The sequence below is a fragment of the Carya illinoinensis genome, chromosome 6 (genome assembly GCF_018687715.1).
Source record: "Carya illinoinensis cultivar Pawnee chromosome 6, C.illinoinensisPawnee_v1, whole genome shotgun sequence".
In the NCBI taxonomy this organism is placed as follows: Eukaryota; Viridiplantae; Streptophyta; class Magnoliopsida; order Fagales; family Juglandaceae; genus Carya; species Carya illinoinensis.
Genome location: NC_056757.1, coordinates 10158686 through 10186045, shown reverse-complemented (window position 1 = coordinate 10186045; position 27360 = coordinate 10158686). Strand labels below are relative to the sequence as shown.

General features: G+C 37.9%; 1 pseudogene; it reads right to left on the bottom strand.

Annotated features, from left to right (window-relative positions):
* On the bottom strand, positions 1–26529 carry LOC122313766 (annotated as a pseudogene).
* Between the last annotated feature and the right edge of the window lie 831 nt (positions 26530–27360).

Here is a 27360-nt window from a genome sequence, read left to right as displayed (position 1 = left end):
TTTCACACGAAATTTTTCTTGATTGGTAAGTATTTTTTAAGATCATACATTATTTTGAAGATCACAACTAAGGTTTACAAGTATTTTTTGTTTTTTCCGTCATTCAAAAAGCTTCAGAATTATGTAGACATATATGTATGTGGGGCATCAAACTGGTCAAGGATGAAGTATCAAAGTTGCAGAGAAATTCTCAATAGTAAAGGAAACGACATCAAGACAGCCCTCTTTTGCATTAAAGACAAAAATCTTAATTACTGGTTCCGTGCATCTATGTGATCACGGTAGGGGTAGTTCGACCAATGAATTCCTGCATCTTTGAAAGCCTCAAAGCAACCTCAACTTGTAATTTTGATGGTTTAGAGTCAGCACAAATAATTGAACAAGCATGGGGCAATCAATTATAGTTTAGGGATATCTCACAAGAGGAGCAAGTGCATCTTGAGAGTCTCGATCAATTTTTGATGGATCCTTCTCATACTGCTCAATGTATAGACGGATCGTTGCACCCTCCGAGCCAGTTCCTGAAAGGCAGAAAACCTGCAAGTTTTTTTGTAAAGGATAAAGCATGAGATAGTCAACGAGCTACAATGCAACTAATTCCATCATGGTTTCTTCATTAAGGCAAGTATTGAATTAGTTAGTGAGAACCAACGCAATATCATTCCTATTAACTAATTGATCAAAACAATGTCCAATGTCCACAAGAGTGATGTCTGCATTCTTTCTAGAAAGAAATCTAGGGAGCAATTTCTATGAGTTGGAAACAATTTGCGTATATGTAATTTCAGTAAGAACAAGGTATCAATTTGAATTCAGAAAAGCAAACTGTCAAAGTCTGGCCAGTCAATGCACCCATATAAACTCAAATCAATTTTATTTCTAGTAATAAAAATGTTTCCCCTGATTAATTACTCAAAACAAGAAGCAGAATGAGTCAACTTACCAATCGTGATCCATCCTCGAACAAATAACGAATTCCCTGGTGCTTAGAAATAGAGCCATCAACAGGATCTTTATATTCAAATTCATCGGCATGGACAACTTTTGACACATCCGAGTGCATTCCTTTCACAATCCTGTATGTATAAACAGGAAACCTTCTTCAACGGGAACCATGAACCTCTTATAATGAAGTTTCGCATATGATTCCTAAGTTTGATGCAGTTCAGTTTTAAAGGAAATTTCGAACCTAAAAAATATTGTTTTACCAGAAAATATGTCAAAATTTTAGTCTTCAGCTGATATCACCACTGATACCAAGGGAATACTTTCTCAAACCCAAGGTCCTAAACAGGCATTAAGAAAGGTTCTTTGGACCGAGATAGTAAAACCAAGAGAACTAGGTCATCCAGTCCGCCAAGTGTTGTGATACCATTCTGGTTCTTATGTATAGTATTCAGTGGGCTGAAACTGTATAGTGCATAACTCACAAAAACCAATTGTGGTCTCAAACTCAGCACACATCTCTATACACAGATTGAAAGCAGACACAAGAAATATCAACCTAGCCTAATATGAATCAGAGTCCTTGACACAGATCAAAAAGCAGACTATGGGACAAAACAGTGAAACGTTTAATTAAAAACTGATACCTAAAAAGGTCTGCCAGAAGCAGAAGCATCATAACAACTCCGAAGATGTATGACCCAATAAAAGCAAGTTTCAAGATCGTAAGGACAAATATTACCTCCAGAAAAATTAGAAAGCTCTCCTAGTGTGGGGATTTTAGATCAAGCATCCCCATCTTGGCATTTAATAATAATTCCCCTTTTGAACAATACCACGTTCATTGACATTAATACTCAACTAATACAAGATTAAGTACAAGTCCTTCATGAGCCAATAACAATTCACTTGCTGAATATCACTCTCCATGAAGACATTAGTAAAGTTCAGGCTTTTAATATTTTGAACATATCAAATTGAACAGATCCATACAAAATTTGACAAGAAGCAAGTTGGCCCAACGAGACAATCTTCTCATGGAGATCAAGTAAAGGACTATTATATTAACCACACAATAACTTCAAAATCTTTACCACTTGGAGTATCTACTCAAGGACAATAGGTCCATATTCTTAAAACCCCCTAGGGGTTGGCTCAAGTGGTTGGTGGCCAAGCCTAAGGTTTGAACTATTGGGTACGAACAATTTCTAAGGGTCATCGGAGTGCATGAACTTCCCCTTGAATTATCCGAGATACACTTACTGGAAACTCCTTGCCAAATGCATGTGCACGCTCGGGATTAGTTAAAACTTTGTTATAGACACTGGGTGCCAATCAAACCAAAAAAAAAAAAACAGAGAAAGAAAAGAACTCTATGTTACCGTATACAATATTAGCTATTAGCTGTATAGATTATGTTACCATATATAGATGCTGATTTTTAGGAATTAGTTAGACTCCGTGTATAGCACGTACCTTTGTGTATAGATGGAAGGAACGACAATGAATGCATGATTCTCACAGAATCATTTTTCGGAAAAGAACTCTTGGTTTCTCTTGGTTTTCTGAGTATTTTGACATGGTATCAAGAGCAAGGTTATTTGAGGGCAGCAACATTTTTTTTAATTAGTGGGTGATAGTTTTCTCCCACCATCGGGACTGTCTGGAATTTTTTTTGGTGATTCTAGTTCTTGGAGATCAGACTCTTGTTTGTGGGCTGTCGGCGAGTTCTTTGCAGAGTTTTGGGGCCATCGGCACTCTTGTTTCCTTCGTTGTTGCTGGGCTACGCCATTTTTTGGCATTTTTTTTTGGTTCTCGGCACTGCCAGTGAGTGTGGTCGTGGTCGTGGTTCTCGAGAGGGAGGATTTGTTGCAGCTTTCGGCAGGTTTTATGAAGGGCTTGAAAGGTTTTGTGGTGGATTTAGTTCTCAAAAGTTCCTGAGGAGCTTCGGCAGGTGCTGTTAATACTGTGGGCTGTGCTAGTGCTCTACGTTGCGTGGTGGGTCCGTAGGTGACAGTTTCTTAGACTATCGGCACTTGGTGTGACCATGTGTTTCTCTTGGCATATTCAGTGGAAGAGTGGGCAGGTATTATTTTTGTTATACTTAATAATATTTACGGGCATAATGTCCTTTGAATCATTTGCTGTGAAATTCACGGGTAAGAACTACTCTGCATGGGAATTTCAATTTCGTTTATTTGTTATGGGAAAAGAGTTGTGGGGTCATATAGATGGGAGTGCTCCTGCACCTCAAGATGTCGAGGCTTTGTCTAAGTGGCAAATTAAGGATGCTCGAGTTATGACTTGGATCCTTAGTTCGGTTGAGCCTCATCTTGTTCTCAATTTGATGCCTTATAAAACTGCTGCTGATATGTGGAATTATCTCAATACGGTTTATAATCAAGACAACTCTGCTAGGCGTTTTCAATTGGAGTATGAGATGGCTAATTTCACACAAGGAAGTCTCTCAATTGAGGAATATTTTTCTGGTTTTCAAAGTCTTTGGGCTGACTATTCGGACATTGTTTATGCTAATGTTCCCGCTGCAGCTCTCTCTGCTGTCCAAGCAATGCATGCAACCAGCAAACGAGATCAATTCTTGATGAAACTACGGCCCGATTTTGAAATTGCACGGTCTAATCTGATGAATCGTGCTCCTGTCCCATCTCTGGATGCTTGTTTGAGTGAACTTCTTCGTGAGGAGCAGCGTTTACTCACTCAAGCTTCTATGGCATATCAGGCTCCTGCTAGTGTACCTATTTCTGTGGCTTATGCAGCACAGGGGAGGCATAAGGGGAGAGACATGCGTGCTGTCCAGTGTTTTAGTTGTAAAGCTTTTGGTCATATTGCTCGGGATTGTCCCAAGAAGTTTTGTAACTACTGTAAGAAACAAGGTCATATCATCTCTGCTTGTCCCATTCGACCTGAACGGAAGCAGGGTACTGCTTATCATGCCTCCACTGGTGCCTCTAGTTCTGCTGCATTGCCTGCTGCCTCGCCGGTTGTTCCTATTCCTGTTCCTACAGCCTTAGCAAACCCGAACACACTCACTCCTGAAATGGTACAACAAATGATCATTTCTGCTTTTTCTGCTTTTGGGCTTTCAGGTAATCATCAAGTTTCTTCTACACCTTGGTATTTTGACTCTGGAGCTTCTAATCATATGACCAATACTATTGTTCCCCTTTCTAATGTCAAAAATTATGATGGAAATCTGAAAATTAACACCGCTGATGGCAGCTCTTTGCCTATCAGTGATGTTGGTGATCTTTCCTCTTCCTTCACTGATGTTTTTGTGTCTCCTGCTCTCTCCACAAATCTTTTTTCTGTTGGTCAATTGGTTGATAATAATTGTAATGTCAATTTCTCTCGTTCTGGTTGTGTTGTGCAGGATCAAGTGTCCGGGAAGATGATCGCGAAGGGGCCTAAAGTGGGACGACTCTTTCCTCTCAATGTTTCGCCTTCCCCATTTATCCCTAGTTTTCCTTTACTTTCTTTTGCATGTAATGCTGTTAGTCTTGGAAATAAGATGTGGCATAGACGTCTAGGCCATCCCAACTCAGATGTTTTACGTACTTTATTTAATTCTGGTTTATTGGGCAATAAAGCATGTTCTCCTCTTGATCTTTCTTTTGATTGTACAACATGCAAACTTGGCAAAAGTAAAGTTCTACCTTTTCCTTCTCATGCATCTCGTGCCTCACAATGTTTTGATATTATTCATAGTGATGTTTGGGGGATTGCACCGGTTGTTTCTCATGCGCATTATAAGTACTTTGTTACTTTTATTGATGATTTTAGTCGTTTTACTTGGGTTTACTTCCTCCGAGCTAAGGCAGAAGTTTTTTCAGTCTTTCAGCGCTTCCTTGCCCTTCTTGAGACTCAATTCTCTGCCAGCATCAAGATCTTGCGATCTGATTCTGGAGGTGAATACATGTCTAATGAGTTTCAAACTTTTCTCCAAAGCAAAGGTATCATCTCTCAGCGTTCTTGTCCTTCAACACCGCAACAAAACGGTGTTGCTGAGAGAAAAAATCGTCACCTCCTTGATATGGTAAGAACTCTTTTACTTGAATCATCTGTTCCTCCTCGGTTTTGGTGTGAGGCGCTTTCTACTTCAGTTCATTTGATCAATCGCTTACCATCTCCTACGTTAAATCATGTTTCTCCTTTCTTTAAGTTGTTTGGTCATTCTCCTTTATATTCTGATCTTCGTACATTTGGCTGCGTGTGTTTTGTGCATCTCCCTGCTCATGAACGACATAAACTTACTGCTCAGTCTGTTAAGTGTGCTTTTCTTGGTTATGCTATCTCTCAAAAGGGTTATGTTTGTTATGATCCTCATGCTCGTCGTATAAGGGTTTCTAGGAATGAGGTTTTCTTTGAAAATCAATATTTCTTTCCATCTCATTTTGAGCCGCCATCTGCATCTTTATCTCTTTTGCCTAATTTTTCTGATTCCCCGACAATTGTGGAAAGGTTTAAACCTGGTTTTGTGTATGGAAGACGTAGTCGACATGAGTCTAGTTCCACTTCCTCAGCGCCCCCTCCCGATCATAACCCGACACCTGATCCCGCTTCTGCTCTTGCTCCTGCTCCTGCTTCCACCACTCTTCGTCGGTCTACTCGTACTTCTCGACCTCCTGATTGGTATGGTTTCTATTCTCCTGTCTCTCTTGTCGCTACTTTATCCTCTATTTCCATTCCTTCTTGCTACAAACAGGCCATGAAACATGAGTGTTGGCAAAATGCAATGCAAATAGAACTTCAAGCACTAGAGGAGAATCACACTTGGGATATTGTTCCTTGTCCTCCTACAGTCAAACCTATTGGGAGTAAATGGGTTTTCTCTGTAAAACTTCGCTCTGACGGCTCTTTGGACCAGTACAAAGCTCGCCTTGTAGCTCTGGGTAACAAGCAGGAATATGGGGTTGATTATGAGGAAACATTTGCTCCTGTTGCCAAAATGACCACGGTTCGAACCATCTTAGCTATTGCCGCTTCACAGTCGTGGCAACTGCATCAGATGGATGTGAAGAACGTCTTTCTTCATGGTGATCTCCAAGAGGAGATTTACATGAAGCTCCCCTCTGGTATGATTACTTCTTCTTCTCATGATGTTTGTAAGCTACGGCGTTCTCTGTATGGGCTCAAACAGGCACCCCGGGCTTGGTTTGAGAAGTTTCGCAGTACAATTCTTTCATTCAGTTTTACACAAAGTCAATATGATTCTTCTCTCTTCCTCCACACATCTGCGTCGGGTATAGTCATTCTCTTGGTTTATGTGGATGATATTATCATTACTGGCATTGACTGTGGTTTAATTACTAAGCTTCAGCAGCTGTTACATGCAACTTTCCATATGAAAGATCTTGGCCAGCTCACATACTTCTTAGGATTGGAAGTTCATCATCAGGCCAGTGGTATTTTCGTGAACCAGCATAAGTACATTCAAGATCTTATCACTTTGGCTGGTTTGGAGGACACTTCTTCTGTTGATACTCCTATGGAGGTCAATGTCAAATACAGGAAAGATGAAGGGGATCTTTTGAATGATCCTACTCTCTATCGGCGCCTGGTTTGGAGTCTTATCTACTTGACCACTACTCGACCTGATATCTCCTATGCTGTTCATCAGGTTAGTCAGTTTATGTCTTCTCCTCGGCATCTCCATCTTGCTGCTGTTCGACGCATCCTCCGCTATCTTCGAGGTTCACCTACTCGTGGGTTATTCTTTCCTACCGGCTCCTCACTTCAACTTGTTGCCTATAGTGATGCTGATTGGGCTGGGTGTCCAGATACACGTCGATCTACTACGGGTTGGTGTATGTTTTTAGGTGATGCCTTAATTTCTTGGAGATGCAAGAAACAAGATCGTGTGTCTAAATCCTCTACTGAGGCAGAGTATCGTGCTATGTCTACTGCTTGTTCTGAAATTGTATGGCTACGCGGTCTTCTTGAGGAGCTTGGGTTTCCTCAGACTACTTCTACCCCTCTTCATGCTGATAACACTAGTGCTATTCAGATTGCCACCAATCCCGTTTTCCATGAACGCACCAAGCACATTGAGGTTGATTGTCATTCTATTCGAAACACCTTGGAACGGCGGGTGATATCTCTTCCTCACATCTCTTCTGATCTCCAAGTGGCTGATGTCTTCACCAAAGCTATGACTCGACAACGGCATCAATTTCTTGTTGGCAAATTGTTGCTAGTTGACTTACCAGCATCAATTTGAGGGGGGATGTTACCGTATACAATATTAGCTATTAGCTGTATAGATTATGTTACCATATATAGATGCTGATTTTTAGGAATTAGTTAGACTCCGTGTATAGCACGTACCTTTGTGTATAGATGGAAGGAACGACAATGAATGCATGATTCTCACAGAATCATTCTTCGGAAAAGAACTCTTGGTTTCTCTTGGTTTTCTGAGTATTTTGACACTCTAGTCAAGCCATGCAGCAACCATTTTAAGAGCATGAGATCATGATTTTGAAATGGAAAAAATCACTGAGATGAGACCACATTAGCATCCCCCTTTCTAGCTAAAATTATCCCCCTTTCTAGCTAAAATTGCAATGCCACTACTTGATGAAGCCATCAAAGAAACATGTAGAATCTCATAAATATTTTAAAGTAGCATAATGAACATACTCATTAACTTCTGAAAGGAAAGATTGCAGTTTGACCAAATATACCATTAGTTCCTTGGCTGCACCCGCATCCACATTCTTCAAGAAACAATTTAAACAAGTTAAAGATCAATATAATATTTCATACTGCTTAACATGGGACAAAACCCACCTCATAGTCGTATCTAGTGTAATAGTGACGACCATAAGTAGCCCAATGCTGGCGCACTATGTCTTCAACAGTCACGAGCTTTTCCCCATGAGGATTTTCCTTATTTTTGTGAGCAAGTAAGGAAAGCCAAGCCAAAACTGCCCAGATTCCGTCCTTTTCACGTATATGATCTGAGCCTGTCAACATGCCACAATAATTGATAACGCAACAGCATATGTTTGGTTTCCAAAAACTTTTTGAGTTTTTTTTTTCTTTATATTTTTAAACACCAATCCAAACATCTTAAAAGAAATATTTCTTCAGAAAAATTTTCATCAATTATTTGCCAAAGTTTTAGTGGGGAAAAAACACAAAAACCAAACCAACTTTCATAAAAACCTAAAGCAACCTCTCACAAAAGTTTTTTTCAAACAACTTTTCAATTCTACTAACCCACTTTCACAAACTCCAATACAAAACAAATCTCAAAAAAAATTTATCCAAGCAAATTTTCATTCGGGTTACCTACTTTTCAAAACAATCAACACAAACCAGATCTTAAAATGTTTTTGAAGAATTCTAAATAATTGAAGAAATTTTTACTTACCAAATATAAGCTTATGACAGTTCCAACTGTTAAATGATTTACTTCATAAAGGAAAATGCCAAATACTAACCAGTTCCAAAACTTTCTTCCCCACAAACGGAACACAATCCAGCATCCATTAGATTACCAAAGAATTTCCAGCCAGTGGGCACCTTGGCATTGAATAGAAAAGTAAGATTCGATAGTAACGGCAAGGATGACAACAGTAGAAATTTATGCTGCAGGTACCTCAAAAAATTTTAAATTCAAATGTTTAGCTACAACATCAAGGGCAGCTGAGGTTGGCATGCTCCTATAAGAAGCAAAGTCAAAATATGTTATTAGTTTTATGTTTTGTCAGAACAAGTAAGAATGAAGGACAACTTCAAAGCAGCATTGGACTACATTGCATTAATTAATTAATGAAATGAACAAAAAATGAAGATGTTCAAGACATTACTTTTATCTTTAAAATTAATTAAAGACAAAGTGCAAGCACTCTCAAAAACAAGGATGCATGACCTAATCCATTGCGTCATAAACATCAATCATATACATAGATAGATAGCAATCCAGTGCAATTTCCTACTCTGAAACAATGTTGTTTTCCTCCCGCACAGCAGCCACATCCACCCTTCTAAACCTCCTAGTACTACTATGCTGAATTAAGACATTTTCAGTGCAATTTAGCTATAAAGAAGGATCAACCTTAGTGTATAGAAAAAATAACCAGAAGTTAATCACTAAATGCATCTCCATTGTCAATATGTGGGATCTTTCAAGGAGTTTAAATATAAAATTTTACAAAACAGATCAGCACCTTTTAGACAATCAACAAGCAAGCTCGTATTAGCATCTTATCCTAAACGACCTATTCTTATCATTTGTTTAATGCACTTATGTGCATGCAACATACAAGTAACTCAATGAGTTTCCAGGGTATACAAAATTGAAAATGTAATGTTTAAACAAGAAGCAAGATAAAACACCGCTATGTGCACAAGCACTTGGAGGCACGAGAAGGTAAAAAAAACAGTGCAATGTAGAACCTGGCAACTCCTTTTAGACCAGCTGAGAAGTAGGGTATGGCTTCAACTGCATTGGCAGCAATGATGGCAACAGAATCCGATGGAGTAACAAAGAACCTAAGAAAACAAGATAGTTGCCAATGCTGCTTATGCGTGAGATTAAAAGAGAGGACTCCAAACAGAAAAGAGAAAAAACAATGGTAATGCTACCTTTTGCCTAGGATCATGTTACGTTCCGCGTCACCATCAGCAGCAGCACCAAATTCTGGGGGTTCATCTTGAGGGTTTGCTTTTCCGAGTCACAATCGAGCAACCAACTCCTTTGCATAAGTGAGATTGGGATCTGGATGGCCCCCACCAAAATCTTCCTGATTGCATTAAGTTTTTACATGAACCAAAAGAATATGTTTGGATACCCAGGGAAAAAACATTCTACTGTCAAAAAACAAAAGAAATAAATTCTCCACAAACTTAGGACCTTGGGCATGCAGTTCTGTAATGAGCTTTCTTGAGCACCAAGCTCTTCCACAAAAATTCGTTTTGCATAAGCTCCAGCTACTCCATGTAGGGCATCATAACTTCAATACGACAACAGAAATCATACATGGCATTTACAAAACTAACATGAATATATAGATATAAATAATGCATACATCTAACCATAAATAAATGTGTACATACGTAGCATCAAAATGGATGCCATTTACACACTGACATAGAGGGCTGTAATCGAGCCGAGCTGAGCCGGTCTTTAGCTTGCCGAGCTTGGCTAGACTCAAAATACTTGAGTCCGAGCTCAAGAGTTTTATTTATTCTTTGTTTGAGCTCGACTCAGTAAACTAAACTCCAAACTCGAGCTCCAGCTCGTCCCACAAATAAGCTCGAGTTTATTAATTTATTTTTTGAATAATAATTAATAAATTAGATAAATAAAAAATCTAATATTGAATTTGTACAAGTAACAATTAGAACCTCTATTGAATTATAAGATTTTAAAAATTTATAAATAATTAATATTTAACTAGTTGATATTTATCTATAATAACAATATATTATATGCTTACATATATTATTAATACATACACATAATATGATAGCATATATATTTCATATATGGTTCCCACATACTAGTATATGAAACTATTAAATCTTATCGACGAATTATTGTACAAATTATAAAATATAGCTATAAAGTATATTCAAAATATAGACATTAGTAATTAGGTTACACATTATATATATAATTATAAAAGTGTTATTTTTATATTATTAACTAATACATATATATATCTATATGTATATATACATAGGTGAATGTATAGATTTATCAATATATGAATGACCTTTAATCGAGTCGACTAAGGCATAAACGAGCGGGCCTTAACGAGCCTTAGCTAAGTTGAGTCGAGTTTTTATTTTTCTGGTATGTGTTATTTACTAATCAAGCAGGCATTTGCTTTCACGGGCGAGTTTTTTTTTTTTTTTTTTAAGAGTCGAGTTCGATTAGAGTTTACAGCCCTATTACATAAACACTGAGAAAATAGAAAAAAAATACCGACATATATGCCTGTATATATATGTCATCACATGCCACGCACAGTTGTGTGTATGGTATTATTCTCATACCTACGCATAAAAATGGAAAGCTTTGACATACCAAAATGAGAAATTCGAAGATGAGATTAGCTTCATGATCGACTCAAAGTCAAAAATTGACCTGTAAAATTGAGAAACAAGAATTGGACTTTGTATGGAAAGAAGATAATAAAAATATTAAACTGTGCGCAGAGATCAAAGACAGCAAGAATACCAATGAAAAGATTATTAAGAGTGGATAAATGATTTCAACATTCCTAAGAGAAAAAAGTGACAACACATTACTAACTGTAGCAACATGAATGCAAATTTCCCGAGTATTAATGCATTTTAGGAGGCAGTGCGTTATACAGCTTTTGGAACAAGAAGGATTATATAATAATAATACAATAAATGGAATAGCCCATTTCTATCTAGGTTCACCATGTGAATACAGAAGAAGATAAATGGAGATCTTATACGGAATGCTTACTTCATTAACTTCACATAATCACTTGCTGAATCAAAAACCTCAACGTCAAATTGTCCCTCAGGCCCCCCAAAGCTGGTTACACCTGTCATAGATATATCCACCTGTATGCATATTTTGAGTTGTCAGAAAACAAGATAAATTAACTGCACAACAGTCTAATAACAACATCAGGGGGGGATAAATGGAAACTTATAATGCTTAGGAAGCAAACAATACATTAGGGAGATCTTCTGCAATTAAGTACTCCTTTATTGTTTTCGTGTTCTCATAGATCTTATCAATGATTCCCTCTGGAGAAGGTCCACCGTTTTCCATGTTATACTTAATACCAAAATCCTGCAATCAAACAGTATGAAAAGAGTAAAAAAGAGGCTACACTTAACTAAAACTTTAAAAGTAACATCTAAACAGAAAAATAAGGCTATTTTCAAACTTTGACTGGCATTTAAAAAATATTAATTCTTAAACTAATTTGACATCTACACATCACATTGTTTATCCTTCTAATTAACCACTTGATGCATCAACATTTTGGTAGATATCTCTTATTTGGCATTAGTACAGCTCTAGTGACCAAAAGAAAATTCTGAGTTTGGCATTCTATGGAATAAGAAATTCCACGGAGGCAGATAATAGCATAATTCACCCCATGATATCTGGGGATTTTACTTGTAAAAAAAAAAAAAAAAAAAAACAAAATGAAAGAAAGAAATCGAGGATTTGGATTTTTGGTCACAAACCGCAGAGAAGGGTAGTGAGTCATAAAAGAATTAAATAAAAAAATTGCAATACAAATTCTAATAGGGGGATATCACATATCACACGTGCAGAACCCTCAGAAATAATAGTGAGCAAAAATTCAGGCTTTCAATGGGTAATTTTAATTCAACTAATTAAGGGAAAACAAATAACACTAATTTCATATGTGCAAAGTAAAATATGGTTCAGAAGCTGACATGAGGATAAATTTAAATTGGAGTAAGCAATGAAGAAGGTGATCGGTGGGGGAATAAGAGAGGACAGATATTCGCAGAAAAGGTGAAAAGATCAAATAGAGGCAATTAACAAGAGCAATTGTTCTCAAAACATGGTACAAAGCTGGCGGATGTTTTTAGAGGCAAGACCAGACACCCCCCTTCTCTTTTCTTCACCGGGGACGGTGAAAAGTGCCAAAGAACAATCAATATCTACCTCATTATTCATTACAAACCTAGGAAATACGTTCTCTCAATACCAAAGTAGTCAAGCTAGAGGTTACTACTCTAATCATTGCAACTTCCTTTCAAGAAAGCAAGGGGAACGAGATAACCTAATTGGAAATAGAACCTATGCTCAGTATTTCTAATACTTACAATCATGAAAACATTAGAATAGTCCATTTCGCATTCCTCTTCTCTTAATGCAGAACACAAAGAAAGGCAGCAAGGGAATAACTATTAATCTATATCATAAAAAGTTATCAAGGTATAAACAACTAGGCCCTACCTCATGAGGACCTCCTGGATTGTGACTTGCCGTCAATATAAATCCTCCAAATGCTCAGGATCCCTGTTACCAAAGGTTAGAATTACGAAGTTACTTCATTGTTTTCCTATTAACCACAAAGATTTTTGAGATGGAGAGAAAGAACAGATGTATCCATCCAAGCAATAAAACTTACGTCTATTCCAACTCTTTCACGTATAACCGGTGATACAGTTGGAGTCGAAAGCAATCCATTTTGACCAACCGAAATGCATCTTACTCCATTTGCTGCAGCCATCTTAATAATAATCTGCCCATTTAACAGAAAAAATAAGTAGATCCATGCATCGGATGTAAGCAAACACAATTGAAAATAAGAAACAATAACCACAGAGGAAAAGGGTGGGGTCCAAGAACCTACAATGGGGCAGGATAGCATCGACACAAGCCACAGATCTCACCAACCCCAATACTAGCTAGAAAAAATTCAAACTGTAGTGATGGACAAGGAAAAGCATAACCTTGGCCCACCATGTTCTAGATCATACCAGACCTGATATTATTTGTTATTAGTCATGATTTAGCCAATCTACATCAAGGGAGCATCACTTAGGTTGCAGGAAAGCATTTTACAGGATGGATATATCTTCTAAAAGCCCAGGGATATCCTCCTATACCATTGAATTAACTACTGTTATACACCTAAGGACAAAAAATATAACCCACAATTTTATGTATTTATTTTTTATAGGTAAAGAAATGCATGTATAACAAAATATATAACTCATAAATATCATAATCTAAATGCTACATGGCCTAATAACCAGGACACTCCTTGGTTTTGAATAGATGTGTTCCTTGTATCTCAAGATTGGAAAGTACATTTTTCTAATCTATGTAAAAAAAAAAAAAAAACACTACTCAGACTTTTCTGGGATCATTTCCCCATTGTTCTTGCCTGTGGAGGAATTCAAGCGGTAGAAGGTATTTCAAATTTGAGAATATATGGTTAAAAGCTTAATGTTTTCTCGACAGGGAAAGACATTGATGCTCCACTTCATGAGAAAGTCTTAGAAAAGTCGTTCTACAATGCCTTTAGTTTACTGGCCAAGATAAACTTGGAGTTCCTTGGAAATAGTTGGATAAGTGATCAATGAATGTCTTTATGGGCCAAGACTTGATCAATGAATGAGCAAGTCTTTGGTAATGTGGAGCATCAACAGAAGTATATGTTGGAAGAGTTATAAGAATTGGAAGGTGTGGAAGAGGAGAAAAGACCATTAAAAGAAGAAAGGCTAAGGAAAAAATCAGTGATGCTACTTTAATGGAGGAGATATCCTGAAGGCAGAAATCAAAAACTCTATGGTTAAGGGAGGCAACCCGTGTACTAAGTTTTTCCCATCAAATTGATAACTCACAAAAGAGAAACAGCGCTATTGAGAAGCTTTTTGTTTGACTTCATAGTCTCTTCTACTCTCATTGAGATCGGGAATCATATTGAAAATATTATGAACATCTGTTTTTTGAGCAGTTTGCTTGGAGACCTAAGCCTGACAGAATAAGAACTCAGTTCATCTATGAAGGGACGGCCAAATGGATTGTTCAAAGAGAAAACTTCAAAGTGGTAAAAAGTATGGTCAACAACAAAACATCACCTCTGGATGGTTTCACTGTGCCTTCTTTTAAGCTTGCTGGGATGTGAATAATGATGACATTATGAAGGTATTCAGCATTTTCATGCGGATGGAAAGTATAAGAAAAGCCTCAATGCCACATTCATTGTAACAACCCAACACAGGCTTAGGTCACATTTGGACCCAACTCCAAAAGGTAGTGTCAGAGTTACTAGGAGCCCCTTGTAAACATTATAAAGGGCTTGAACTTCTCCCTCTTGAGCAATGTTGTGATCTCATTCACCACGTTCCTATACACAATCACACAATCCGTGTATTTCAATCTCCCCCCTTAAATCTCCGACATACTTGTCGGGCCAAGTCTATCATAGGTTGCACAGTTCAAATCCCACACTTCTGGTTGGAATTGGTTGAGAGGCTCAAGCCACATCTATACCTATACTCCGAAAGGACTAGACAAGGTCACAATTAGACCCTTGGAATCATTGTAAAGGTCTTGAGGTTCTCTTTCCCAATCAATGTGGAATCTCATTTACCACTTTCCTATACACAATCACGTAGTCATGAGTATTACATTCATAGCCCTCATTCTTAAAAAATTTGGGGTAATGGATGTAAAACATTACCACCCCATTAGCCTTGTCAATGGGGCATATAAGATAATTGCTCAAGTTCTTGCTAGCCAATTAAGTAAGGTTGTTGAAAATGTTATTTCAAAGCCACAAATTTTACACTAAAGCTTTTTAGAATTTTATGATGATAATAAGACATAACCCAAGTATTACGAGACAAATACAAAAGCGACACCTAATCATGATTATCAAGAGATACAAGGAATTGATCATGGCTGTTTATTTAGCCCATTAAAATCTATTAAAACCAAACAATGGAGTCGAAGTGTTTAAAATGAAAGTTCTAAGCTTGACCATTGACCGTTTTCGATCTTCAAAACTTCTATCATTCCTCTCCCTCCAAAAACAACACCAAAGGCAAATGGGAACTATCTTCCATATTGTTGCAACTTGCAGATTACCACATAAGCCTCTCTAATTTGCAAGGAAATCAACTACCCTCCTTGGCATCACCCAAGCCAATCCCACTTGAGCAAAGAAGTCATTCAAAGGGTTGTGGCAACCACACAATGAAGAAGTAAATGATCCACCGACTCCCCACTTGATTTGCACATATAGCACCAATCCATTAGGATAATTCAACATTTCCTTACATTTATCTATAGTGAGGATTTTTTTCTAATGAAGCCATCCATATGAAAAAAGCTGATTTTGGTGGTGCCATAGTCCTCCAAATGCTCTTCCATGGAAATAGTGTTGCATTCCTCATGGTGATAGATTAATCGAAAGAAAGGACCATGAACTTCCCTTTCTTCAAGGGAATCTAAAAAAGCTTACCTACCTCTACCACCCTCGATCTAATAGAATAGACAAGAGTGTAAAACTCAATAAATGCTTCAACTTCCCAATCTTGTGCAATCGGAAGAAAGTGGAATTCTATTGAGGAAAGCCACTAATTAGTTCCAGGAGATCTACGATTAAGGCATCTTGTGACCTCACAATTCCAAAACTTCCTGCTTCCTTGAGCATTCCATATCCACACCATAGGCCGTGCCAAAATTTGATTCTAGACCCTTCTCCCACTTCAGACTAAATATATCGATAGAAAATACCCCATGCTCTTCTCATGTGTTTCCAAAGCCCCACCCATGTGGTCCACTTATCTTATTCAAGCTCCATCCCCCCTAACATTGAATTGAGAGTCATTTGGTTGGTTGGAAGTTGTAGATGAAATGGGGAGAAAATAATACTCACTTTATTATATCCACAGTGTACACACAAGCATATATATATACCCTAAAAGCAAGAGACACATATACCCCTATACAAACACATTATAGACAATATATTCCAACACTCCCCCTCAAGCTGGGGCATATACATCATATAAACCCAGTTTGAAACAAATAGGTTTTAATCGACTCCAACACAAGGATTTAGTAAACACATCTGCGAGTTGATCTGCGGACTTCACAAAAGGCGTAGCAATGTCACCACTTAGTATCTTATCTCGAATGAAGTGACAATCAATCTCTATATGTTTAGTCCTCTCATGAAATACCGGGTTAGAGGCAATATGCAATGCAGCTTGATTATCACAAAATAGTTGGAGAGGGATAGGAGCTGGAAACCCAATCTCTTGAAGAAAGTGTTGTAACCATGTCAACTCACTAGTAGTATGTGCCATTGCCCTGTATTCCGCTTCCGCACTAGAACGAGCTACTACTGTTTGTTTCTTACTCTTCCATGTAACCAAGTTACCTCCTACAAAGGTACAATATCCAGTAGTAGATCTTCTATCTGAAGGAGATCCTGCCCAATCAGCATCTGAAAATGCTTCAACTCTAAGATGTCCATATGGTCGATATAGCATTCCAAGACCAGGTGCTCGCTTGAGATAACGAAGAATATGAACTACAGCATCCCAATGTGAGATCCTAGGCGTTTGTAAAAACTGACTCAGTACACTCACTGCATAAGAGATGTCTGGTCTAGTGATGGTAAGATAGTTCAATTTCCCAACAAGTCTTTGATACATACCTGGATCTCTAAACAGCTCCCCTTCTTCTTTCAAGAATTTACGATTGGGATCCATAGGAGTGTCAATAGGTCGTGAACCCAACATGCCGGTTTCTTCTAACAAATCAAGTACATATTTCCTCTGAGATAGGTTGATGCCCTCTTTAGATCTACTGACTTCAATTCCAAGGAAATATCTAAGCTTGCCCAAGTCTTTCGTCTGAAACTGATCATGTAAACATTGCTTTAGTCTAGTAATTCCAGCAGAGTCACTCCCAGTAATTACAATATCATCCATGTATACAACCAACAAAATGTGACCTGCATCACTATGCAAGTGAAATACCGAGTGGTCTGTTTAGCATCTGTGAAGACCAAAGTTCAATACAACATCAGAGAACCTTCCAAACCATACTCGAGGAGATTGTTTCAAGCCGTATAATGCCTTTTTCAACCTGCATACAGTACCTCGATACTCCCCCTGAGCAACAAACCCAGGTGGTTGCTCCATATAAACTTCCTCATGCAAGTCGCTATGGAGGAATGCATTTTTTACATCCAGCTGAAATAAGGGCCAGTCTAAATTAGCAGCAAGAGAGATTAGCACTCGGACAGAAGAGATTTTGGCAACTGGAGAGAATGTCTCTTCGTAGTCAATGCCATAGGTTTGAGTATAGCCCTTTGTAACCAGGCGGGATTTCAGACGTTCCACAGAACCATTAGGATGAAATTTGATAGTGTATACCCATTTACAGCCAACAGGTTGTTTACTAGGTGGTAGTGGAACAAGATCCCATGTGTCATTATGATGAAGAGCATCCATTTCACTTTCCATAGCTGTCCTCCATCCCGGATCAGATAATGCATCCTGAAGTGTCTTAGGAATAGAGAGTTGTGAAACTTGAGATGTAAAACATGAGAATGAAGGGGATAAGGCATGATATGAAACAAATTGACTAATAGGATGTTGAGTAACACAAGAACGACTACCTTTGCGAAGAGCAATAGGTAGAGAGTCTGAAGTACTGGGTAACTCAAGATCGGAAGATGGAGGCACGACTGGTTGGGGCAACTCAAGATCTGAAGATGGAGGCACAACTGGTTGGGGCAACTCAAGATCTGAAGATGGAGGCACGACTGGTTGGGGCATGGGAGCCGGCGGCCGCAAGCGACGTGAGTAAACCTGCGGTTGTGAGGGAGATTGTGAGGGAGATAATGTAAGAGTAGGTAATGGTAGAGGATCGCACTCAACACTCGAAGATGTATTTGAAAAGAAAGGTATGGACTCAAAGAAGGTAACATCAGCACTTGTGAAATAGCGTCTAAGAGTAGGACTATAGCAGCAATATCCTTTTTGAGTCCGAGAATAGCCAACAAAGAGACACTTGGTAGAACGGGGGTCAAGTTTATCAAAGCCTGGACCAAGGTTATGAACAAAGCAAACACATCCAAAGATTTTTGGTGGAAGAGAAAAAGGTGAAGATGACGGAAACAAGAAGGAGAAAGGAGATGAACCATTAAGAACAGATGAAGGCATACGATTAATAAGATGACAAGCAGTAAGAACACCATCACTCCAAAAACGTTTAGGAACATGCATATGTAGCAATAGTGCTCGGGTTACATCTAACAAATGCCGATTTTTGCGTTCTGCCACCCCATTCTGTTGGGGTGTATATGAACATGATGTTTGATGAACAATTCCTTTGTCACTTAGGTAAGTAGCAAAGGCACCAGATAGATATTCTCTACCATTATCAGAACGCAAAATCTGAACCTTTTTATTAAATTGAGTTTTAATTTGTTTCCAGAACATTTGAAATATGGAAAGAAGTTCAGATCTAGCCTTTATCAAAAACAACCATGTCACACGAGAGTAGTCATCAACAAATGTAACAAAATATTGAAACTTGTTTGATTCAATGTTGATTGGTCCCCATATATCAAAGTGAACCAATTCAAAAGGACTCGATGCACGTTTATCAATACGAGGAACAAAAGACACACGATGGTGTTTACTAAGTTGACACGCTTCACAAGAAAAGGGAGACACACTCCCCAAGTTCTTAATTTGACACTTCAAAAGAGAAAGTGAGGGATGACCCAGGCGACAGTGTCATTCAAAAGCAGATGATGAGGGGGTTGTAAGAGCTCAAGTGGGTGACTGTTGAACATCAAGATAATACAGACCACCAGCTTCATGCCCCGTACCAATCTTGTTCCCCGTCTTGAGATCCTGAAAAACACATGAAGAGGGATAAAAAGTCACTGAACATTGTAGACTTTGAGTAATCCTACTAATAGACAACAAACTAAAAGGAAAACTCGGAGCATGTAGGACAGATGACAAGGATATGGAATCAGTGAGTTTAGTGGATCCAATGCCTGTAACTTTAGCAAGAGAACCATTAGCAAGAGTGACACTTTTTACAGATGGTACAGTATTTAACTTAGACAGGACAGAAGACAAACCGGTCAAATGTTCGTTAGCTCCTGAATCAATGATCCATGGACCTTGAGTGGGTGAGACAAGACATGCAGATGCTATACCTGAGTGGGTAAGAGTAGCTGTGGAAGATGAAGCCCCTGTGTGACCCAAAAACCGCTCATACTCATCCTTTGATATACTGATCATATCTGAAGATCTGTTGGAGCTCGTTGACTGTGGATCATCTTGAACAGTGACTTGATTAGCAGACCCAGATGGTCTACCATGTAGATTCCGATTAGCAGACCCAGATGGTCTACCATGTAGATCCCAACAATAATCCATTGAGTGGTTAGTGCGACCACAATGGGTGCACTTACGAAATTCACGACCTCGAGTGCGATTATCTCTTCCCCCATGTGCACCCCCACGTGCACCTCTTCCACTCTGACCTCCACGTCCAACAGGAGCAACATAGGAAGCAGTTAAAGCAGATCTCTCGTTACTCTGATCAGAAGATAATGTAGCTCGTTGAAGTCGAGAGAATACATCAGGAAATGACGGAAGCTGTGGACTTGCCAAAATCTGAGAACGCACTGACTCATATTCCGGTTTTAAGCCAACAAGAAAGCGAACAATATTAAAATCTTCTCGTTGTTTTAGCATACTTGGAACATCAGAAGTGACGGGTTGATATACTTTAAGTTCTTCACATATGCCCATCACTTGAGAATAATATTCTTCCAGGCCCAAAGTATTCTGTTCCAACACGAAGAATTGTTTACACAACTCATAAATACGAGTTATGTTTCCAGCACCTGAATACATCTGTTTAAGATGCCCCCACACCTCTTGAGCAGTGTCAAAATGTATTAAACTTGAGCAGATACTAGGTTCAATACTAGTCAACATCAGAGATAATATTTGAGCATCTTCCTGCTCCCATTGAGCAAATGTAGGACTAGTCGAAGCAGGAATAGGATCAATCAGATGAGTACGACGAAGACCCTTGCCTTTCAAAAACATCTCAACGGATCTTGACCACAACATGTAATTCTTCCCATTTAACTTCACCGAAGTTATAGGCATACTAATATTTGGTGCAAGTGACATTGACTCAAATTTGTTTGCCATAGGAAATATACCAATATATCACAACAATCCACTTAGAAACAAAGATTTCACATAAAAATCATGAAACGTGGACCAAAACTGGAAAAAACAATCTGGAAACATAGAAATCCAGATTAACAACCCAAATCCCGAGCCTGTAACGGGTGAAATAAGTCTGAACCGGTCAAGAAAGCGTTGTACCGGTTCGGAACGGGTATGTATCGGCCTGAAAGTGGCCGGAACCGAACTGTATCGGCCGAAATCGGCTCTGTTTCGGCCGGTATCAGGCCTGTTTCGGCCGGTATATGGCCGATATGTGCCTGTCTCGGATCGGACCCGGTATAAGGCCGATATGCACTGTCTCGGATCGGGTCCCGATCGGTCTCGGATCAGGTCCGGGTCTGGCTTGTTTGGGCTGCGTCGGATAAGCCTATCCTAACCGAGGATAGGATTAATCTATCCGTGTTACCAAACACGTTTTATTCCAACCCGGAATAAAACCCTATACAGGTTCAGGAGTATTCCTACTCCAGAACTGGAATACGAGTTTACCTGCAACCAAACGGAACTGGATCGGCGGACGGTAACCCCTTCCGGCGGTTGGAGACGATGGCAACCAAGCTCGGGGACAACAGACTCGGCCGGCGAGTTCACCCCTGGTGTCCAGTACCCGAGATGATGCCAGAAATTGGCCGGAAAACACTTCAACCACCACACGGCGCCGGCGAGCACAAATACCACACGGAAACCACACGGAAACACGCCGGAGAACACGATGAGCTCACAAACTACACTCGAAAACACTCTCAACCCATTCAGAACTCGGATTCGTGAGAATCGGCTCTGATACCATGTAGATGAAATGGGGAGAAAATAATACTCACTTTATTATATCCACAGTGTACACACAAGCATATATATATATACCCTAAAAGCAAGAGACACATATACCCCTATACAAACACATTATAGACAATATATTCCAACAGAAGTTATATATGTATGTAAAGAAGGTGGTACGATCACCATGATCAAGAGTATTCTTTCTACTTTGCCTACATATTTATTGTCCTTGTTTCCCCTTCCCACTGGTTTTCCAACTGAATAAAGAATCTATAGCAAGACTTTTTATGGAGTGGACTGGATGAAGAGTTCAAATGTTACCAAGCAAATTGGGCGAATGTGCGCTTTCTTATTTCAATAGGCTTGTGTGTTTAAAACTTGCTTCTATTAATTAATGCCCTTCTAGGGAAATAGTGTTGGCATTACCAAGATTTGAGGGAGGCCTTTTGAAAAACTGCAGTTGACTCTAAATCTGGCTCTGGCATTCCCAAGATCAAAGGTACATGGGCAGCATAAAATCGGATTTTAAATACTATCAGATAGGAGCTCTTTTAGTCATGGTAGATTTGAGGTCATTGATGGCTATAGGATCAAGCTCTAGCATGACTTATAATGTGGAAATAGACCCTCAAGGATTTCTTTTCTATAAGCTTTTCAATATTGTGCGCATGCAGGAAACTTCAGTGGATGACCTCTAGGAGTTCTCCAAGGGCTTCCCTCAACGGAATGTTAGCTTTTTTAGAGCAACACATGATTGGGAGGTGTACACAAGATTCTTTTGAACCCTTCCAATACCAGGAAGTAAATTGATCTTTCTACCATGTCCTTATAGCTCAAGATAGCAACTCTCTTTCTTGAAGGAGAATTTGGTGGGCAAAGGCATCCCTAAGAGTACCTTTCTGCTTGGACAGCTTCCTTAGGGAAGAACCTCACTGCAGATAACTCAAGGAAAAGTCATATCATTGTGACAGATTGGTGCTATATGCACAGAAAAAGTAGAGAATCTGTAGACCACCTTTTACTCCATTTTGAGATTCCCTGAACTTTGTAGTAATGAGATATTTTTGTGTAGAATTGGGCTAGCTTGAGTTGTGCCCAAAACAATAGCCTACCTCTTCGCTAATAGGACAAGAATATATGGTGGCATACAATAGCAGCAGTGTGAAAGATTGTCTATATCTATCTAGTGTGTTGTATTAGTAGGGAAATGAATGACAAAACTTGAAGATCGTGAACGGATGACGAAAAAGCTTAAAATTTTCTTTCTCAATGCTCTATTCTGTTGGGCAACTGCGATAGATTTTAATACACTATGGTTTCATAATTGTCTTGTATCTAATAAAATTTCTATTATTAAGGGGAAAAAAAAATCAAAGTAGAATATTTCGATGGAATGAAAAGATAAGATTTCAACATTCATCATAGTTTTTTTGATGAGCTGACGATACAGATTCAATTTTAAACCATTTTTATCTCCATCAAAGAATGTTTCTTAAAAAAAATCATCAGACTATTACATAATAACCATTCGTATTACAATTTAGGATCAAATCACTAGAACCAAGTTCTCATTTTCCTCCATAACAATTTTCCACACTCTTATAAGTAGATTATGTGAACATTAATGGACATCTTTCAATTTCTATGCATCATGTGTAAAATTTATATATACAAAGAACATTTACAATAAGTTGATTTAGAATTTACCTGAATAGCATCTTTTGAGAAGTAACGGCCATCACCAGATACAACAAGCGTAGCACCTAGATGCAAGATAGCATAACGTACATAGAATTAGAGCAAAACCAAATGACATACATTAAATAAGACACGTGACTATAATAAAATAAGAGTTTTCATTTAAAAGAAATATTGGTGAAGAATTGTTTGTGTCTTGCTTGCTAGCAAAGAATAAAGATGGGGCATACTACAATGTTGTGTTCTTAGCATCTGTGATTGTAGTTAGATGCTACCAATTAATGAGTTTTTTCAAAGTCAATGAAACTTAAAATTTTCATTTGTAATGGTAATTAAGAATATTGGAATGTATATTTGGTTCATGGAATTGATCTAGAGTGTAAACTAGAAGCTTAATATATAATGTGTGAGAGAGTGTATGCATGTGTTGACATAATGTGTGGGAGTGTGAGAGGCAACATAGGTATCTTGCCATGGTAATAATGCAGCGATTCTTTAAATATTTAATCAAGCTTGTTTTGTGTTCTATATAAGCTAGTGCCATCACATATATAGCGTATAGACAAATATCCACATAGCTTGCATGTGTGTGTGCAAGAAAGTGAGAGAGAGAGAGTCTGAATAGGTATTTTTTTTTCCTTCTCTTTTCTCTTTTCTTTTTTTTTTAGCTCTAAGAGAGTCCAATTTCGTACTTGGTACACACTTTATCAAGTGAAGCGAGATAGATTGCCTTGATAAATTGAAGGGCAATGAACCCAGGCTAGGGTGGGACGTAGCAAAAAGAATGATCCATCTCGCTAATGAGTGGTAAGATACGAAAGTCAAACCTACGTTCCTCATTTTTATTTTTATTTTTTGAGAAACTATACATGCACTTTTCTAGTTGTCATTCATAAACTTTATGTCAACTTTCCAGTTTTTTTCATGCGACCATCAAGCAACCAGCATAGAAAGAAATTTAAATTACACCCACTCCTCATTTAGAAGTGTGGGTAAGCTCTCTTTTGGAGAGAGGAAGAATAGATGGTGAATTTTAGAACTGATGTCAAAAGTCATTGCAGTTGCTGCCATGGTTCTTCATAACTTGGTTAGATACATGTGATGGACAACCATGTCAAAACAAGGAGTCAGCACAACATTTCATTTCAAAATGGTAAAAGGGTTTATTACATTCATGATAAGATAGCTCAATCCATTTGTGGCCATCGAACCAATATCGGTATCTATATTATTCATAACCTATTCTACTTGATGTATGAGAATTTAATAGGTTTTAGTTTGTAATCGTTAGACTTTTCGGATTATCATGAATGCTACAAGAAAAGGGAAATTAAATCAAGAGATGATAAACATGTACGGAGCACTTACAAAAAGAATAATGATGAAGAAAAACAGTAATAAATAAGAGCTTGTAGTAGTTGTTCTTGTTAAGGCCATAAACAGAGAATGCCAAAAACAAAACAAAAAAGATAGAAACTCATCAGACTATAGTTTCTCTCTTCATGGTAAGTCAACCTTCAAAAAGAGCTCTCAGACCAATGTCAGCCATATGCTTAATTAAAGATCACAACGCTTTTGCATAGATGTTATCAAACAGTCTACATATTTTTTTCTCCCGGTTATTTTCATTCAAAGTTCATTGAACCACAGATTCTTCAAAAGAAAGGCTTTCCAGACAAAAATAATACGAGTAAGATTATTTATTTTTTAAGGAATAAACTTAAGCTTCTTCCAGAACCAAAAAAAAAAACGAAGTTTTCTTTACTGCTGCATAAGGAAGTCACCATATCTTTCCTGTTTATGAGGTAAATTCAAACTTGTAAATAAGGTGAGTTGCATCATTCAATGCACATCTACACCCGAGGTTGTGCTTCAAAATGCCTTGTTTTTTACCCTCACCTTTAAGGCCAGCATAGAAAATAGGCCTTAAAAAACCATTCTTATTGCATGTATATTTTATATTGTTATTGCATATGGAGATGTAAAAATTCCACTTTTAACATAACATTCATTTTTCCCTTAAAATAATTCCACATGCAACAAAACCATCTTATTAAGCATAGACGCAATCCACCCTGTAACGGAAAGCCAAAAGCCTTACCTCTAACTTTTTCTGGAGCGAGGGCATTGAATGTTGACTGAACAAAATTTTGGAAGTAATTAGGCTGTATGAAAACTTTCACCTGAAAAAGGTCACCAATAGCAATGCTTAAGTTGATAGAAAAGCTAAACCAGATATAACAGAAAACTCTTGCAAAACAAATAAATATCTTCTCATCAAGTTGTGTTCAGCAAAAATGGTATTGCTTAAAAACCAATTCATGTGCTTTGATTAAAAACTCATTAGTTTTGAGCTGATCCAAAGATTTGTAGTCATAACCCATATTTAAATGTGGAATTTGTTTTTGACATTTCAACAGTACTTAAGAAAAAATCCAAAAAATAGTTTTTTTTTTTTTTTTTTTTTTTAAAAAATCATGTAGAACTGCGATCATCTGCTTCTATCTTCATTTGACAGCCGAAGATGAGGAAAAAAATGAAACTTAACTACCAGATATAAGGGCACGACATGTCACACTGGTATGCATTAGATCCAACCACCACATACAAAGAAAATAACAGAACACAACCGAAAATAATAATTAATAAAAAAATCGATCAACAAGTACATGGTAAATTAGTGAGTGATAAAAGAAAAAACAGCTCTTGAATCTGAATTGGAGTAGAGAAATCCTGTTAAAAATAGTAGAGAAATCAATATGCATTTTATCTATACAGTATATGTATAGATAATTAAAATCTAGACAGAATTAAAATCTTGCTTTGTTTTTATAAATGTTACTGATAAGCTGCACTGATTTAAACAAGTTCTACCACTCTTTCCTACGACCATAAACAAAAAAATGCACTGATCCAAACAAGTTCTACCACTCTTTGCTATGACCATAAACAAGACCTGATTCGATCAGAATCTCAACTAAATATAAGTTTTGGAATATGTGTCTAAGATGCTGCATCCAAATGGAGCAACTTGCTCAAACACTGATCAGAGTGGCACAGTTTCAACTCAAAAATACTAAATGATCAATGAATATTATATGAAAAACCGCAAGATTGAAACCGAATTGGAAGAATGGAAATCGAACCTTCTTGCGTAGACCAGAGGTTCCAGGCTTTTGGCCCTCGAAAGGCGTGGTCTCCACGCGAGCAACCTTGAACACCACCATTTCTCCCTAGAGAAGAAGCACGCACGCTGTGTGAGAGAGTTCCGAGAGAGAGATGCTCAGTGATTAAGATTAGGAACGGAGATGGAGCTTATAAAGAGGAAACGAAAGGTGGCCATACGAGGAGGGACGAGTGTGAGTATCAGAGTATATTCGAGCGCTTCTTACGGCCATCCCTGTCATTATTATTATTATTATTATTTTCTACGCACGCATTTCATGGATAAAATTAAGGTGTAGTTTGGACATTAAGATAAGAAGAGATAATTTTAGATAAAAATTAAAAATTGAATAAAATATTATTTTTTAATATTATTATTATTTTAGAATTTGAAAAAATTAAATTATTTATTACGTTTTGTGTGGAAATTTAAGAAAATTATAATAATGAAATCAGATGAAACTGTTTTTGTGTTCAAACTAAGGGTAAGTGGTTACAAGATATTAGATTCAATGGAGTGTGAGCCTCTAACAACCATCCCAAAACATACAAATGCAACAAAAGATAAATAAAATAGAGGAGCCAAATTCATAAACAGACTATAAAACTACGACTATAAGTTGTAGTAAATTGTTGTGTACTACATTTTATTAGTCTAGATTGGCTAAATAAGATTTTCATGACCACTATATCTTAATTCTTGGTTAAGGAAAGTAGCAACAAATGAAAGTAACAATCAAAAGATGAGTCAATTTGCCGGCAAACAACTGTCACTGGTTGTGGAGGTGCATATGGTTCACGCACCACTCTTGGAAAGAAGCTAAAGGTTAGATCTAAGAGATCTGAAGCCGCTAATCCTAGTGGTGTCACGCGTGACAGCAGCAAACTCCCCCTAGAGTGGTAGCGCATGAGTTTCTTCCACCGTCATATAAATCATTAGATGGAGTCTGCTGGTGGGGCAAATGGCGGTCATAGGAGGCCAATAGACAGCAAATCGGCACATCTTAA